General features: G+C 32.3%; 1 protein-coding gene across 3 annotated transcripts in view; it reads left to right on the top strand.

The window, feature by feature from the left end:
- Syt4 (Synaptotagmin 4) overlaps positions 1-17,131 on the top strand; it is a 163,412-nt gene that overhangs the window by 6,789 nt on the left and 139,492 nt on the right. The window contains exon 1 of one of the 3 annotated variants that reach the window (XM_074122308.1): positions 12,449-12,600. The exons of 1 other annotated variant lie outside the window; for it this stretch is intronic. The gene's annotated coding sequence lies outside the window, so the exon portion shown is untranslated. Of the gene's footprint in view, positions 1-12,448; positions 12,601-17,131 lie in introns of those variants that run through there. One more of the 3 variants, XM_074122309.1, reaches the window with a different exon arrangement.

Raw genomic sequence — 17,131 nt, 5'->3', positions numbered from 1 at the left:
TCTATATTTCTCAAACTTTTAAAGCTACAGCAATTTCAATAACCTCATTAGAAAGAAGGTTAAATTTCCTTTTAAATAAGCTAATTTATATTTGAAAATAATAATATCAAGTGTTTCACTTTGTGGCCCAAATATAAGAAATAGCAAGTTTCTATTTTTTTCCGAAAAACTTGACTTCATTTTTCTCAAAAATATTATATAAGTTTAAAACGTGCACTATTCGTGAAAAACATCTACATACGAACAACTTTCGAAAGATATACCATGAATAGTGGTTATTTTAAAAATTGATACAGAAATCTGTGATTAATTGCAAAAAAGTAGGTCTCAAAACAGAATCGGCAATATGGAAGGAATTCAACTACCATAAGAATATAATTAATCAGAATAATTAAATCCAGTACCATTTTTTGCATTTTGTTCATCGTTACATCAATAACCTGTTGACCTATTCAGTTCAGTTAGAACAGAAAAACAACATGTCAAATGAAGAAGTCTCGGAAGTCAGAACTTAAATCAAAAATAGAATAACATAAATTAGATTCGTGTGAATAATATCTGAAAAAAAGGACAAAAGGCGTCCTTTCCTAATTTAAGAAAGGACAAGGACAACCAGGTGTTAAAAAAAGGACTGCCCTTTCCAAAAAAGAGCAGTTGGCGATCCTAGCTATATTACTAAATCCATTTTCCATTTTTTGGGGGGCTTTTGAAATTTTCTTTCAACATGGCACCCTAATTGCATACATGTAGATCTAAGACATTTGTTTGATATATTTTACCATAATTTTGATACTTTTGAGTGAACGTTGTGGGACTTTAACGTGCCATTTCAGAGCAATGAAGGACTTCATCACCTACATAATATTATTAAGAATAAAATATGTTAGTGAAATTGCAATTTTTAAAGAAATCAGCCAACTGAAAAGCCACTTTACTGAACTGGTTTAATAATAACCTCGAGATTTTTTTATTTTATTTTTTAGAAAAAGTCGTTTGTGTATTTACAGATGCTTTTTCATTGTTTGCCTGCGGAGGTTTATTCTTTAATTCCGCGACTGGTTTCAAATGTCGGCGAGAGCAACTTGATTTTAGTTTTTTGATTGTTATCAAATATTTGTTAAGAAAAGCCGTTTTTTTTAAAGTCTAAAAGTAAATTACCACTTTACTATTTTGTCACTTGTATTACGCCATTTTCATATGATTGACCCAAAATAATGTTTTAAAATGTTTAATTATTTAAAAATAATAATTCGTAGTTTATTGACAAACTAAATTTACAATTTTGGAATACATGAAATAAGATGAATAGTTTCGTTGCCCTCAGGTGTCACATTTCTATGAACATTGAATATTCTTTGGAATAGGATATCACCATTACAAATAGGTTGAGGTTACTTTGTGACACGAGTTATCTCCCAACGGACTCTCCATTCTGAATATAGAATTTCTCTATAGCTTGCCTTACTGCTGCTATATATATATGTGTTTGTGTGAATGGAGTGACAAGAAAATCGTGGAAATGTTTTATATATATGTATATATGGTGAAGATGTGGAGGAATGAAAGCGGTAACCATTCTGAATATAGACGCCTCTTCATGCAGACGTTGCGCCGCCAATAATGTCCACATCATTTCATCCTGGGCAATAGATGGTTTTGAGGTTACGAACGAATAGGTAGGTTATACCTTACCCGAGACCCGCTTAGAAGCTGGTAGGTATTTATAAGGTTTTTTATATTCTGTTCAGAACATCTAGGATTATGGGAATATCTTTGTAGTGTGCGATGCATTCATTCAGTAATATGACAATATAGGCATTTATTATATTAACCATCAACAAATACATCTACGCACACATACACTTATGAACACATACTCCTCAGAGAAAAAGCGAAGTTATCGATTCACAAGATCGATATTAGTTTTGTAATCTTCGCCTTTTTCTCTCACATACTGGCCAAAGTTCATTCTTTGCCAAATCTAAAAATCTGGTGCAAAACGCGCCCCACATTCATCTGCTATTAATCAATATTCTTAAAGATGTCTTGCCATAAGGGTATCAGAAAATAATATCTCTTTTTCTTTCTACCAGCCCTATATTCTGTATATTTAGATAAATACACTAGATTTGCATTACTAGATTCATTACATAAGTCTGTAATTATGGTTTGACCCGGATTTTATATCTTGAAATGTACATGCTTTAAGTATCCTATAAAACGAATTCTAATTTACACATTGTATGCCAATTTAGGTATGAGTAATAGTAGTTGGTTTGGTGAGAGCCCTTCTTGCTGGCTGTTAGCCTCAGTTATCCTTTGAAGGCAAACTGAAGTGAGTATTTTGTTTGTTTCGCATATTCTAGGTTGTTGACCTTCCTAGCGGTAGTTATCCTTAACAACTGCTAATTTCTAAAGTTTTCGCTCTCGTTAGAGCGTCTTGTAAGTCGACTATCTAACTGCATTCCAAGACATTATTCTTAGGTTGCTAGCATTTCTTTATTGATTCAATTATAGTAAATTGCAGCAAATAATTGTAGCTAGCTACTGATACTCTACAAAAAAAAAGAATCTTTTTTCTTCGGCGGTTCTTTCCGATAGGTTTGATTGGATTGAGTACTTGTCAAACCTGATGGCGAGCTGTGAAAGAGCTCTAGAACGAGAACATTGTCATTAAACTCAAACCTGAGACTGTGTTTACCTGAAATTCAATTGCAAAAGCAGCACTACAAAAATGGCAGACAGATTACAGTAATGGTAATAAAGGGAGATTCTATAAAACTATGGCAGATCAGTTACCTAGACAACCATGGTTTAAGGGAACTGTCACTAATAAATGGGTTGTTACGACAGTAAGCAGGCTGAGAGCGAACCACGCGGTGTGCGGATCGTATCTACACAGGATCAACAAAAGGTCCTCTCCTCTATGCGTAGATTGCAATGAGGAGGAGGATTTCAAACATATAATAATGATATGTCCACGTTATGTAGTAGAAAGGAAACGAATGTTTGACGACATATACTGGAATTTAGATGCACCACTTCGCTACGAAGACATAATATTCTCCTCCAACATCTATGTGCTTAAATCTATGGCAGAGCTAGCAATGAAATATGAATGTATTTAAAAGTTATAGCCGATTAGAATGAATGGAAGAAAATGATTAGAGAAGGATTACGTGATTTTAATTTCGGTTAAGCTATAAGGATGGCAGGAATCTAGAGTACTGATCCATCCATTAGTTTATGTAAATAGTAGTATATAGTAGAGGGATAAATGTGTGGAGTATTTATAAGTAAGAAAGGAGAGTGAGTGATATTCTAATGATAAGCACCTAGACCATGATGCTGGCTGTATGGCGAAAGCCAATGCCAAAAAAAAGCCAAAAAAATACTGAACTTTAAATCCAGTAACCTATAAATAAACAATAACCTCAACTTACTGCAGTAAATCATATGTTTTGATTTCAAAATCTGTGGGAGATGGATTCCAATTACTTTGCCAGGAAAAATTATTTTGAAATTTCAATTCTATAAGTTTAAGACGTATAAAACATTGCTTACACTGTTTGTGTAGAAACAATTTTCGAAATTGTAGTGTGATTTGTTGTTGTATAGAAATTCTTATATGTTGCGAAGGAGTTTGCAAAAGCCTTCATTGTATTGTAAAACATTTCCATAACCTTGTCCTTTTATCTGGCAACAAAAGAAAATAGAAGAAGAGTTTCTGAACCTCTAAGCTTATCTAGCAAGATACCAGTTCGGTAATGCTACTCACGGAACATTCTAGATCACATTTGTGCTGCGTTCTTTTTCTCTCTTTTTTTCACTCCTTAGGAGATGGCCTTGTCAGTGCCGTCAGCAAGGTGGAACCAAGTCTTCTAGACTTTGTATTCAACATGGTACGTCTGGAATTTGAATGTAAAACAAGCTCATACTATTCTGTCGAGTACTCTTTTCAAAATGTATTACTATAATTATTTTCAAAATACGGCCTTGGGAACTTGGAGAAGGATTGAAGACTCTTCCCTCATCTGTCCAATATTAATTTTTTTCTGAATCAATTGAATATAAACGCTGTCTGCTGCAGATGGCTTCTTAGAATATTAGATTAACCTGAGGTTAAGTATAAAAATTAAGAATTAAATTACAAATATATTATTTTAAAAAACAAAAATATTATTTTAAAAATTATTGATTAACATTGATGTGCATTGTTGCTACAATTGATTCCAAAATTGGCTACAATTGATAAGGCTGATGCATTATTTACCTATTATTAAATATTTTTGAAAGTAGTTACCAGTTTTCTGCAATTAGTTGGATTATTTCCGGAAAAATATTACAAAAATAACTATCGCGTGAAATTGGTAACAGTTTCGTGATGTTAAACGAGAATTAACGAGGTTTTCTTAAAATAGTAGAAAGCGTGATTATACTTCTCTTAATCTTGGCTAACTTATAATTTTAAATTTAATAATAATTATAATGAAAGTGGTTTTTGGAGAATCCAGTACATTCAAGTGTTCAACAAAGCGGAAAACATGCCGTTAAAGGATTACTTTACTTGTCAAGATCACTTAATCTTCAGAAGAGACCTTTCCATGGAGGATCCAATTTGTTTAAAATGTTTTAAGAAGGTTGAAAACTCATTTTAGCCTCTTCGCAATGTTAGAGGTTGCTTCCTGTAGAAGATTCTAGTGGTTGGTGGCAAGGAACACGATATTATGATCCAACAGATCTAATAGTGTTTCATTTTAAACAGACCATTATGTCGATAGAGTGCGCGGTGAGGACAATGTCACTAAGGACAGTGAGTAACTGTTAGTCCGATAATAGAAATCACTATCTGGCAGATTGTATCATTCGATGATGGGTTGTTGTAGCAAAGGTGTGATTTCAGTTTATGGTCTACCGCAATACATTCACTTATATAATGGTCCTGAAATGATGATCAAGATATGCATTAATATTTCGCTCTATTCCACTCGAGGATGAGCTATGGAATAGAGTTATAGGGATTTAATTTAAAGTTTAATTTTCAAACTGCAAAAAAAAAAAATTACGAAAGCGGAAGACCGCTTTTTCAACAATTGCAGATAATGACTCTGCCTTCTCTGTATAATATAGGCTACCTCTGAGGCAAAATGGAAGTAAACGGGTAGTAACCAGAGAAAATCAGCACCAATATAACAAAAGAAGCAAGGAAAATGAATACTTACCTTCGACAAGGTTAAAGAAATCGGAATTACTTTCGACAAGGTTAAAGAAATCGGAATTACTTTCGAATCTTGCTTTCATAAGAATCTTTAACAAAATACCAGTGAATGTAAGACAGTTGGAAATTAAAAAATATGAGATAATTTTTTAAAAAATTGTAATAACCAACTGTTTTTATAGTGCAAAAGAATTTACTGAGGTACACTGGAGACCTGGAGATTTCGAACTGAAGTGAACAGTATAATAATAATAATAATAATAATTGTTAGGTAAAAGTTAAGTGTCGTCTCAGTTCGTAAATTATATCATTTATTTATATCACAGTCATTTAAAAATTGTGTTTACTTTATTGTACAGGGTGCGGCAGCATAACTTCCTATTATCAAAACTTAATAAAACCCATTGTATGAATCAGAACATTTTTATTTGCTTTTTTATAATGTAGGTGCATGCCTAAAGTTTTGTTTTACATAGTTTTGAAGATAAAATCAGGTAGGTGACGTCCACCATTCTTCATACACTGAGTAAACCGATTTCTGGCGTTTGTCATGACTTTTGCCAGCATAGCAGACGTTATGTTGGCAATTTTTTCCTTGGAAACGATGGCTGTTTTGAGGGAACACTTCCCAGAGCGCCTCATCTCAATTATGGGCGATTTGGAGTGGCCGGCCCGCTCTCTCGATTTGGCCCCTTGTGATCTTTTTCTATGGGATTTTTTTGTAATCCCCTTGTTTAAGGACCCTACAAGATTTTGAAGACCAACATCCAGGAAAAAATTGCCAACATAACGCCTGCTATGCTGGCAAGAGTCATGACAAACGCCAGAAATCGGTTTACTCAGTCACCTATCTGATTCTATCTTCAAAACTACGTAAAACAAAACTTTAGGCATCCACCTAGATTATAAAAAAAAACAAATAAAAATGTTCTGATTCATACAATGGGCTTTATTGAGTTTTGAAAAAAGGAAGTTATGCTGCCGCACCCTGTATTATGAAGACTCAAAATATTTTGACGTGCTTTTGGTATTTTTATATGTTGAGGAATAAAAAATATTGTTGAGATGTAAGTAAGGAAATAACAAGTTTACAATGTTTTGTTTAATTGCTTGTTGGAGTGTAATTAAATAGCGAAAAAATGGAAGTTTGGGAATAATTTTTATATTCTACATTACAAAAGGAGATATACTCGTAAAGAGTATGCAGAACTGTAACTAGCAAAAGAAAGCTCACATGACACTGGCTACAGATATCACCCTTAATACGCAAACTTTACTAAAGCTAGTTTGTAAAGACCACTTTTTCTTCCTAGAGACAGAGAAGCAAAAAGAGAAGTAAGACGGAGACAAAATAGCGCACTTGAAGTGTACCCCCTATTATTATTCAAATTCCTAACATAATACACAATAGCTTTAGAGCTTCAATTTACATAAAAAGTAGTTTCTTTCTAAGTTTGCTTTAAAAGCTTCAAAAGTCTTTTTCTTTAAGTTTTTATTTTTTGTTTTCCTCTAATGCTCTTTAAAAAAAAGAAAGCCTTAAAACTATGAAGAAAGCCGCAAAAGAAAGTTGTAGAAAAGAAGTTCGTTAAGTTTGTTTCAGAATACACACAAGCTTAACGCCAACTGCGCTGTAAGAGCGTAGGACTTAAGAGTACTATAAAACCATTTTTACGAGCATTGATAAGCTAGGAAACTTTTACAAAGAGATTCTAGAGAATCTAAAGCATGTCAACTATAGTTTCAAGGTTGGATAGATGCAATCGTTTGCTTTAAGGAAATTGGAAGCACGCTACAATAATAAATCTTTACCAGTAACCTCGGAAACGTTTATTGTGACGCCAACTTTTATGCATTAAATATTTTTCTTTATTCATTTCGAACAGTCCTGCAACTGTATTTGTAGTCTTATTGCTAGTCTTATTTAGCCTGTTTAATTTTCCACTGTTCCAAAATTATTAGAAATATTTGCATATAATTAGAGTTTCGTTTAGATAATTATACTGTAAATTATTTTCTTCTTTTGATTAATGACGAACATTGTTCAAATGATTAATTCAGCTTTCTGCAACGCTGGTTTTTATAACTCAACTTTTACTCCAATCTCTCCTTCTTTGGGTAACAAAATATTACATTAAATAATATACCCTACTATTCAAGCCTTTTTTATTGTAATCTCCAGTTACCATAAGATAAGGGCTTTATTTCTGAAATGTGTTACTTACAACTATTACTTATCTATTCTTTCCAATGTTATCATATTCTTACAAAGTGACATTTTTTAAATACATCCGCTAGTTTGTTCTTACTTTCATAAAAAGCAGAAATATAAAAACTTAATGGTGAAGCCAAAATCAAAACAGAAAATATGTTGCAAAAGAAAGTCACGTTGCAAACACAAGATAGAACGTTAATCAGTTTTTATCGATTCATAATTTATTGACGATTGCTTCAGCAATCAATTTCTAAAGTTATGTTTAGGGAATCAATGCCGCAAGAAGAAACAATTAGTAGATTGCAAGATAGCAACCTAATGGTTCTATTATTTAAATTTTGGTGATTGTTGCACAGATTGTTGGCATCTATGTTATAATGTATTAAATATGTAAATTTATTGCATGTGAATGATAATGAGCGATAATTTAGCTCTAGGATTGCTAAAACCAAATCGTATTTACCCAAACCAACTTTCTCTGTATGCCTCACAAATCCTTACCGAAAATGATCTGCAGATTACGAATGTATCAATGACCAGGAGAGATTACAAATCAAGTCTTACTCTGTTTTTAAAAAAGATGGAAAATCACTTTTTTAAAAATTTAAAACTAACTAATCTTTGGTTTAGACACTTAATTTGACGACAAAACATTTTAGGAAATCAAATTCACAATGTGTCAATGATTGAAAAGTGGCTAAGATTAGTTAAGAAGGAAGCAAGTGCGTTATTTGGTAAATTTGGGGCATTAATAAGCATAATTATCTCTGTAGGTTTTTAAAATTTTAATTGGTTGGCCTACCATAAAAATAAAAGTACCTACTGCATCAAATCGCCAATTTATCTTTCAGATTTGAGTCAATAGACTTCAGAAACTTTAGTTGATCGGCTTACAAGCAATGTCTGGTCAGAGAACAACGCCTTCAATTACAGGTAAACACATGAAAGGGTAACCATTATCGTAATTTGAAGAAGAAAAGTAGTGTTTTGGTCGTTAGCATAGTAACCATTTTGAATGATGCCACGTAGCCCTCGCGGACATATTAGTGAAGAAGTAATGCTTTACTAAATGGCTAAAAATGTTCGCTGAACTCTCGTTCTCCTTCTATAATTTAAATATTGTATTTCAATTATCCGCCGGTTGAGTTCAACGTCCGAAAATCAATGTATGAGATGATGCGGGTATGCACAGCTGTGAAAGACACATTTATTTCATATGTATTGCTGCCTGTGTCTACCACGTATGAATGGAATATCTAGCTTGAACTTGGCCAGAGCTTATTTGATGTACTTTTTAGTCTATCTGTAGAGTAGTCAGATTTCGTGAAAAAAATGCCATGATTCGTAGTTTTTAACATTATAGGTAAAAAATGAGCATTGAGTGGTCCCTCCAATGGTATGAACTGCCCCGATGTAAAACATTTATGGAACACCAATAAGTTTTTTGGGCTATCAGTGTTATCGCGTCGCTAGGCTGGGATAACCGCAGAGATAGCAAGAGTTTGAAAGAAGCGGTTTGTCCACTTACTCCTATTGGGCTGAAGAGGAGTGAATACTTCACTTTTGTCTCTCAACTAAATCCTCCAGGTATACGATTAACTTCTGCATTATCAGGCTGTGGTTCACTTGGTATTCTTACAAAATCACCGCCATTTTAATCAAGCAGAAGTAAAAGCGATACTTGAATTACAATAGAAATTAAAAAAGAAGACAATGAAGAGCTCGGACGAGGCATCATAATCTTGAGAGATTGCTCTAAATATTATTATGTATTATGTACAATAATTTTATGATTTAATTTTTCTCTCTTAAGTTTCCATGAATCTAGCACAAAACTGTTCTGTTTTAAAATGAAACTGAGGGGAATATTAAAATAAAAGTAAGTAATAGCTTTGCACATGCTTGGAATGAAAGGCAGATACCCAAGCTATAAACAACCGAAATTACAACTGTCCTTCATATATCTTCCATATGTGGGCAGGTAATAAGCAAGCATTTACTGGCAAAGGATTGTAATTAAATGGAGAGCATTATAGATCGGTTTAATTACACAGATTCTCATCATAAATTGGTATTGAATTTGAGAGCAGCTATATTGCTGGTTATTGTGCCATTTGCCGCTAAATACCAAACCCGAATAAATTATTATTCCAATCTTTGGTGAGCTATTTTCTTTTTCATATTAATTACTGGCCAAAATATTTAAAATTTGGTTTCAATTAATATTGATTATATTATTGTAAACATGCATTTTTAATTAGTATCGAATTGAAAATAAATATTATATTGCACTGGCAGTAAAGCCAATATAATGAAGCACGCGTCACATTTTAGAGGATAGTTGAACTTTTGCTAGCACCAGATTTCTTGTAAAGATCTCCTTCCGAAAACTTATACGTCTTGTGAGTTAAACGAACTCTCTTAGATTCATTTAAAGTGGAAATCAAGCCGCGAAATCCACTAATCTGCTGGAACTAACACCACTAAGTTCTCCGGTGATGAGCGGTTATCCAGAAACTTCTTTGACGCTCCAGAACCTGCTTTAGAGGTAAGGGATAAACTGAGAACAATAAATGAATTTTTTTGTTTTTTAAAGAAATAACTATAATAATCTCTTTCCTTAATCGATACTCTAAAATACAGGAACTAGATACACACAACATTGTAATTTCTAAGTGATTAAAGGCGGTCACTTATTTTCACTATCGCCATAACCTGCCAGTTACAATATTTGCTCCTAACCGCTTTACCATACTAAGAACTAGAATCTGGGCACTTCATTTTTCTCTTTAATTTATTTCTTTAACGATTTAAATATTACCTTATAATGTGAATAATGCGGGGCAGTTTTTAAGAATAACTGTTTCAATTTATCCTCATTTCTAACTAAAATCTATTTACTCGTTTTTATTACAGCATTCTTGTTGATTGTAACCGTTTCTACTGTTTTTATTCATCAATTAAAACAGCCATGCAATGGAGGTGCATTGCGTTTGAGCAGAACCTAACAATAGTCAATTTAATCTCTCTTTTTTGTTGGTGAATCATCGATTCAATAAAAAACTGAAATCGGCCCATAAATGGAGTATTACATGAGAATATACGAGTATTACTGCACGGGCGTGTTAATGTAACTATTGGATATTAAACTGATAAAAGATAACACGTGAATAATAGTGCTCGAAAGGGCTGAGTCATAAAGTTTTTATTTTAGAATGTCCGTTTTATTTGTTAATAATCTTTTTGCGAAATCAGTAAATAAAGTTATTTGTAATTAAACATCTAAAAATGAACTATTGGATTTGGTGCTTGATTAAATAAAAATAGAATTTTGTGTATTTTACCTTTTTTTTAATCGCAGTTTATCTCTTGCAAAAAGTATCTATAACCTATTGTGGCCATCTTCTTTAGTTAACACCAGTTAATTAACGCAAATATAGTTCGTAATTTAGAATTTATTAATCAATTATTATCTTTTAAGAAAAAAAACGTTTAATTGAAATCGCGAAGTTTTCTTAATAGTAAGGAAAGTTTAAAGTTATTTCCTAAAACAATGTTATAATTGTGATAAAATCTATATTATTATATCTTCGTATAAATAGGTACTTTATTTTAACTCTATTCCAAATTATTCTTCTGATTTCGCTTTAATGTGCCCTTTATTCTGAAGTTCGTCACATATACATGCATGTTAAATTAGAAAAAGACAAAGTTAGAGTCGGCTACTATTTAAATTTGAATCATGGAGGATTTAAAAACAATATTTCAGTCTTGAATTAGTTTTTACCGAAATATTCGTGAACACAAATAACACACAATAACAAGTAGATTATTCAACAATATTTATTCATTTCTCAATTGTAATTTAATTTAGTCCCTCTAATTTTACTTATAGTAAAATACTGGAATAATTAGCTGTCCTAAAAATATGCATATCTTATTTATTTTATATTACATATACACAACATTGTGAGAAGAACACCTAGATTGAGAATGTAATTGAAGAAAACTATATTATTTGCGATAAAGCCAGATAATTATTATCTATTATTATAAACGTTTGACTACTACATAAAATAACAATTACTTTAATCGAAGAATGAACTTAAACCGACGATTTTTATTTAAAAATAAAAATAAATAAATAAAATCATTGATGTATGTTGGGGTAAGCATTTTTTAAAAAAAGGTTTTGAATTTTTTAGCCTCATAATTTTTTATAACGATTTTCTTTTTAACCTGTAATTAACATTTTGATTATTATATTTGTAAATAACTAGATATTACAGTCAATCTAGAGTGCTACTTGAACAAATATTTTGTAGACGAAAATGGCCAGCATAAGGGTCTGTGACATCTAATAAATTCTAAAAAATATTAATGAAAATTAATGCAGTAAAATTACTTAAATATTAATGAAGTATTAATGAAATGTTGGGTACTTGCTGATTTGTGTACCTTTTGGCGTTTAATCAAAACTTATACTTAACTTTTTAAACTGTAAGTTTTTGTTAAGTAGTAAGGAAAGTTAAATGTTATTTCCTAAAAAAAAAAAACAAAAAAAAAACGCTTTAGTAAAATTTTGAGTTATTTTTAGGAAAATAAAATCTAAAGGAAATCGTTGAAGCTACTTCGGGAAAAATTGGGGAAACTGAACTGAAGCGTTTAGAGAAATTCATTCAGTTTCAAATGTTTACACCTTCTTTATTTGTTTCAGTAGTACTTTATTATAATTTCTTTTTCAGAACCTCACGAAAATTATTTTTTGGAAACTTGATCATCAACTTTATGAGTTCTTGGCCCAGGCCATTCATTGGATAAATAGGTTATTTGTGAATAAAAGGTGGAAAAAGCTTTAGAAAAATAAAAAAAGAAAGAAACTGTAGCAATTTTCTTGTTTTACGCGAACTGCGAGGGTGGCGATGAGGGATGCGCACGCAGCGGTAAACTGTGGTGAAGGGGATGCAATCGGACAAGAGGGTGGCATCTCCGCCGCTGTGCAGAGAACAACAAGGAGCGATCGGTTCAGTCTGCCGGTGTCGCTCGTTTAGATAACCTGCTGTGTTCGTACTCATTGGAAAAATCCAGTGTTATTGTTGTCGTAAGCTAGTTTATCCATGTTTTTCAACATCACTTTTGGAAATCTTATGTTTTTTAATTTAAACTATTAGTAAGAGTTTAACATACTTTATTTAATCTCTCACCTAAATTCTTAGTTTAATATTTAAAATAATTTTTGATTCACCAAGTTGTTGTTATGTCACAAAACATTTGCAGAAATTGAAACAAGCAATTCAATAAAGCTAAATTCGGGCAAGGAACACATTAAAATAAAAACAAAAAAATCTTCCTTCTTTTAATAACATAATAAGCCACAAAATCTATTTATATCTTTCAAATTAAAAAGATTGTAGGAGGATATTAGAGAATAAATGATGTGTAAAACCATATTCCCAGAATAAAGGGTGGAGATGTACGATTACAAAGAAAAGTCGCTTGGTATTGAAGGGCAGCAGCAGTAGTTGAAGTTTAGGGAAACGCTTTCCCACTATTATGTTGGAAAGATGCCAAGTCCAAGGGCATAACCAACTAAAATAACCTAGAGATCTCCTACATACTAGCACTAAATCTTCAGCAAATTAACCAAGCTTACAGTTCATAAGTTATTCGATAGAATGATAGCATTTAATCATTCGGAAATTCTATGTGCTAATATTTCATACACATAAGGTTTACATTATCATCAAAGATACATCAAAGTCATTAAAAGTAATGTAAATTATCCAAAAAAACAAATTTTTCTTCTTATTTTTTTCTAATTTTCTTTATCATCTTCACTATTCAGAAGTTGGCCATTTAGCCTAATTTAACAACAATTGCACTTTAATTATAAAATAAAACAAGTTCATGAAAAAAGATTTTGAGAATTCAAACTTCAATTTTATTTATTTAAATTCTCATACAGAAAAAAAGATTTTTTGTTTGATTGAATCCAATATTTTTATTTTGACGATTTGCTTAAATTGTTTTCAAATACATGCGCAAAAGATTGATTCCTAACAAAACCTGCAAATCGTATTCGCTGCTTTTTGATCGGAAAAATCGTGTAAAATAGAAAATTCACAAAGTTTTGCATAAAATAAAATTTTTTAAATATAAAAACTATTAGCCAATCAATCAAAACAAACATTCTTGTATTTAACGTTTGATATATATGCAAGAACAACTTAAATTAAAGTTATAGTACTTGACTAAATAATGATTCAATCCAGTTTCCTATGAATGAAATTTAAAAAGGTTCATTGAATTATATTGTCAAATTACGAGGACTGATTCATTTAAGCCTGCTAGTCTATGCATCTCTCTTCAACTACTTTCATAGTGCGACCAATTTTGCTAATTATGTCTTAAAAATTTAATATAGCTCAAAATTGCTTTAATACCTGTCTGATACGAATGAGTCGTATCTTACGTATATGTGGAATTCATAGTGAGTTTTTTTCCCAAATTACTGAAAATCAAAATTAAGTAAACATAAAGGAATTTTTAAATGTAATCATTATCTTGCCATAAATTTGTTCGACCTTCAAAAGACCTCCACTTAGGTCAATGATTACATCCTTGTAAAGGAAACTAGAAAAGTGATAGCAATCAGGCAGAGTAGATTTTTTTTGCTTGAAGTAAATACTGTTCCGCGCAATTTGACTTACTCCAGTACATCTGCTTAGAAAAGGAGACCTCCAATGCCCGCTATGTCCTCTACGTAACCAAGGTGAAATGGATGGACAGAAATTTACCAATTGTCCCGCTTTGATGGATGTCATCACGAGCCACATTACAAATTGAAGAAGCCATCAACTCGTGTAATACCACTATAGTAAAACTTGGGCTAAGAGGAGCCGAACGTCATAGATGCTGCGTTCGAAACAATATTTCTATTTGCCATCTATGTAAATGCCGTTGAGTATGTAATGATTATCGTCTCTAGTTATTTGAGCGATCGCAACTTCCACCTTCCTTCTGGGTTGAAATGTTTTACCCAAATATAAATACAATATTCGATCAATAAAAATACTAAATTATAACCTTTATATTCCACTCACCAACCATCGTAGTCTTCTACAAATTTATCTGTGAATATAATTATGTATAATTTAATGCATCTTTAATCTCGTGAAAAGGTTTGTTTATTATCGTCTCTAGTTACTTGAGCGATCGCAACTTCCACCTTCCTTCTGGGTTGAAATGTTTTACCCAAATATAAATACAATATTCGATCAATAAAAATACTAAATTATAACCTTTATATTCCACTCACCAACCATCGTAGTCTTCTACAAATTTATCTGTGAATATAATTATGTATAATTTAATGCATCTTTAATCTCGTGAAAAGGTTTGTTTAAAACCTAACTGCTACTTCAAAGCCCTTCCATTTTTAAACCTTTCAAATTAAGAATTAAATTTATTACAAGTATAATAATTAATTTCTAAAAACTAATTTGTGTTTTTAGCTTAATTAATATTGAATATGAAGTAGATACGCTTTATTAAAATATTCGATTAAATTGTAATTAAAAATATTACTAATTAACAAATTTATAATTTTCTTTAACAATAACAATGTTTTTAATTAGAATAAACTGAATTAATATGAATTTAATTAAGCACTCTCTATTGCATATTATTTGAAACAATAACTGTTAAATATTATACAGACTACACAAAGATATTTTATTGAAAGAATGAATCAATTGGTTAGCACATATTCTGGTTAGTAAAGGAAATTTTCTGGATAATAACTTTTTCTTACTCCTCATAACAGGGTTCTGGAAAATACAAACATAAGACACAATCATTTAGCTCTTGAAACCACAAATCTGGTTGATGGTAGCGCTGCATGTGATAATAATTTGTGTGGTTATTATAAGTACTAAGGTTTCTTAAGTCAGAAGTTTTTTTTGGGTAAATCTTTGATTTTTTTAAAATTTGTTGTTTCAATTTACTTAATTTTCTTAAAAATCTAAACAAAAATAGAACCATTTCCAGATTGTTTACTCAAGGATGTTTAAGATTGTATTAGAGTTATTTATTAGAAAATCTTCACCAAAAAGAATGGGAAGTTTCCATAATATGATTTAATTTTTCTTTGTGCTAAACCTCACAAAGAACTCAAAATCCCCTTTTGTCAGAGATCTTGCGAAAACTCATTTCCTCAAATTTAATTCCTCTACGACAGCTCATCCTAATCCTTTAATCGAACACCTTTCCTCTCCCTTAAGACCAGGTAACCTACCAAAATGATTGAAGAGAAGATGGCCTTGATCTAACATAGAATTAGAATTAGAATAGTAGATGAGACGGGACCTACGCCCCACGGCACCGCAGCCACAAGAGACTTATTGTGCCAGCCCCTTCTTAGTTCTAGTAAGTGAACCCTCCCCTCCTAAAGAGGTTGAGGACTTTACCTACTAGTTTTTTTTGTGCTACTATCTCCTTAGGTCTCAGCGTTCCAAAGGTTTCATAGCGCAAACGCTCAATTGCAACGCAATCGAACAACAGGTGAGAGGCCGTTTCCTCCTCTTCCTGACATAATCTGCACAACGGTTCCAAGCTAATAAGCCCTACCTTGCGCCGATGCTTCCTGAACCTACCATGCTCCGTGAATAGGCCTGTCATCAGAGTAATCTGATTGCTACCCAAGCACAGGATCTCTTTGGTTCTTTGTTTACACATCCATGGCATCATACACTTACTGTGTTTAACCTCAGGACACATCGCCCAGTTCTTTTCATGCTCCCTCCAGTTCCAATCTCCGAGAACCGCACGGACCCCAGGACAGGCTCCGGGCCGATGAAAGGAGTGTTAGCTCCATTCCTGGCCAGATGATCAACCCTCTCATTCCCTTCAATCCCCATATGACCCGGCACCCATTCCAGCCGAACTTTGTTGTACCGATCCAGTAATTCTAGCACCTTTCTGCATTCCCAAACCAGGGAAGAGTTCATTCTGAAGAATTCAAGAGACTTCAGTGCAGCCTGGCTGTTCGAAAAGATGCAATTCTCCCTATTTCTAGGTTCTATCCGCAGGTTTTCCTCAGCACATGTTTTAATCGCGAAAAACCTCGGCCTGGAAGACTGTGGTGTACCTCCCAAGAGATCCCTCTCAATGAGTACCTCGGGTTTGATCTAGTATAACTATGACAGCAGTGAAATATTGCGCATGGTAATGGAGGCCTTCTCCAATCAAAGATCCTGATATTGTCATATTTATTTATTGCAAAAATTGTTGCGGTTGTAAATTTCAATAAAAGATGTACTATACATAAATTTATACATGCGCTGGATATATTTCTTACAAAACAGATGTACTATACATATATTTATACATGCGCTGGATATATTTCTTACAAAACAGATGTACTATACATATATTTATACATGCGCTGGATATATTTCTTACAAAACAGATGTACTATACATATATTTATACAAGCGCTGGATATATTTCTTACAAAACAGATGTACTATACATATATTTATACATGCGCTGGATATATTTCTTACAAAACAGATGTACTATACATATATTTATACATGCGCTGGATATATTTCTTACAAAACAGATGTACTATACATATATTTATACATGCGCTGGATATATTTCTTACAAAACAGATGTACTATACATATATTTATACA

Source organism: Rhodnius prolixus, unplaced genomic scaffold (genome assembly GCF_049639745.1).
Source record: "Rhodnius prolixus isolate KJV_2025 unplaced genomic scaffold, Rpr scaffold_8, whole genome shotgun sequence".
Taxonomy (NCBI): domain Eukaryota; kingdom Metazoa; phylum Arthropoda; class Insecta; order Hemiptera; family Reduviidae; genus Rhodnius; species Rhodnius prolixus.
The sequence above is the reverse complement of the archived record's forward strand: the minus strand, read 5'-3'. Positions and strand labels throughout refer to the sequence as shown.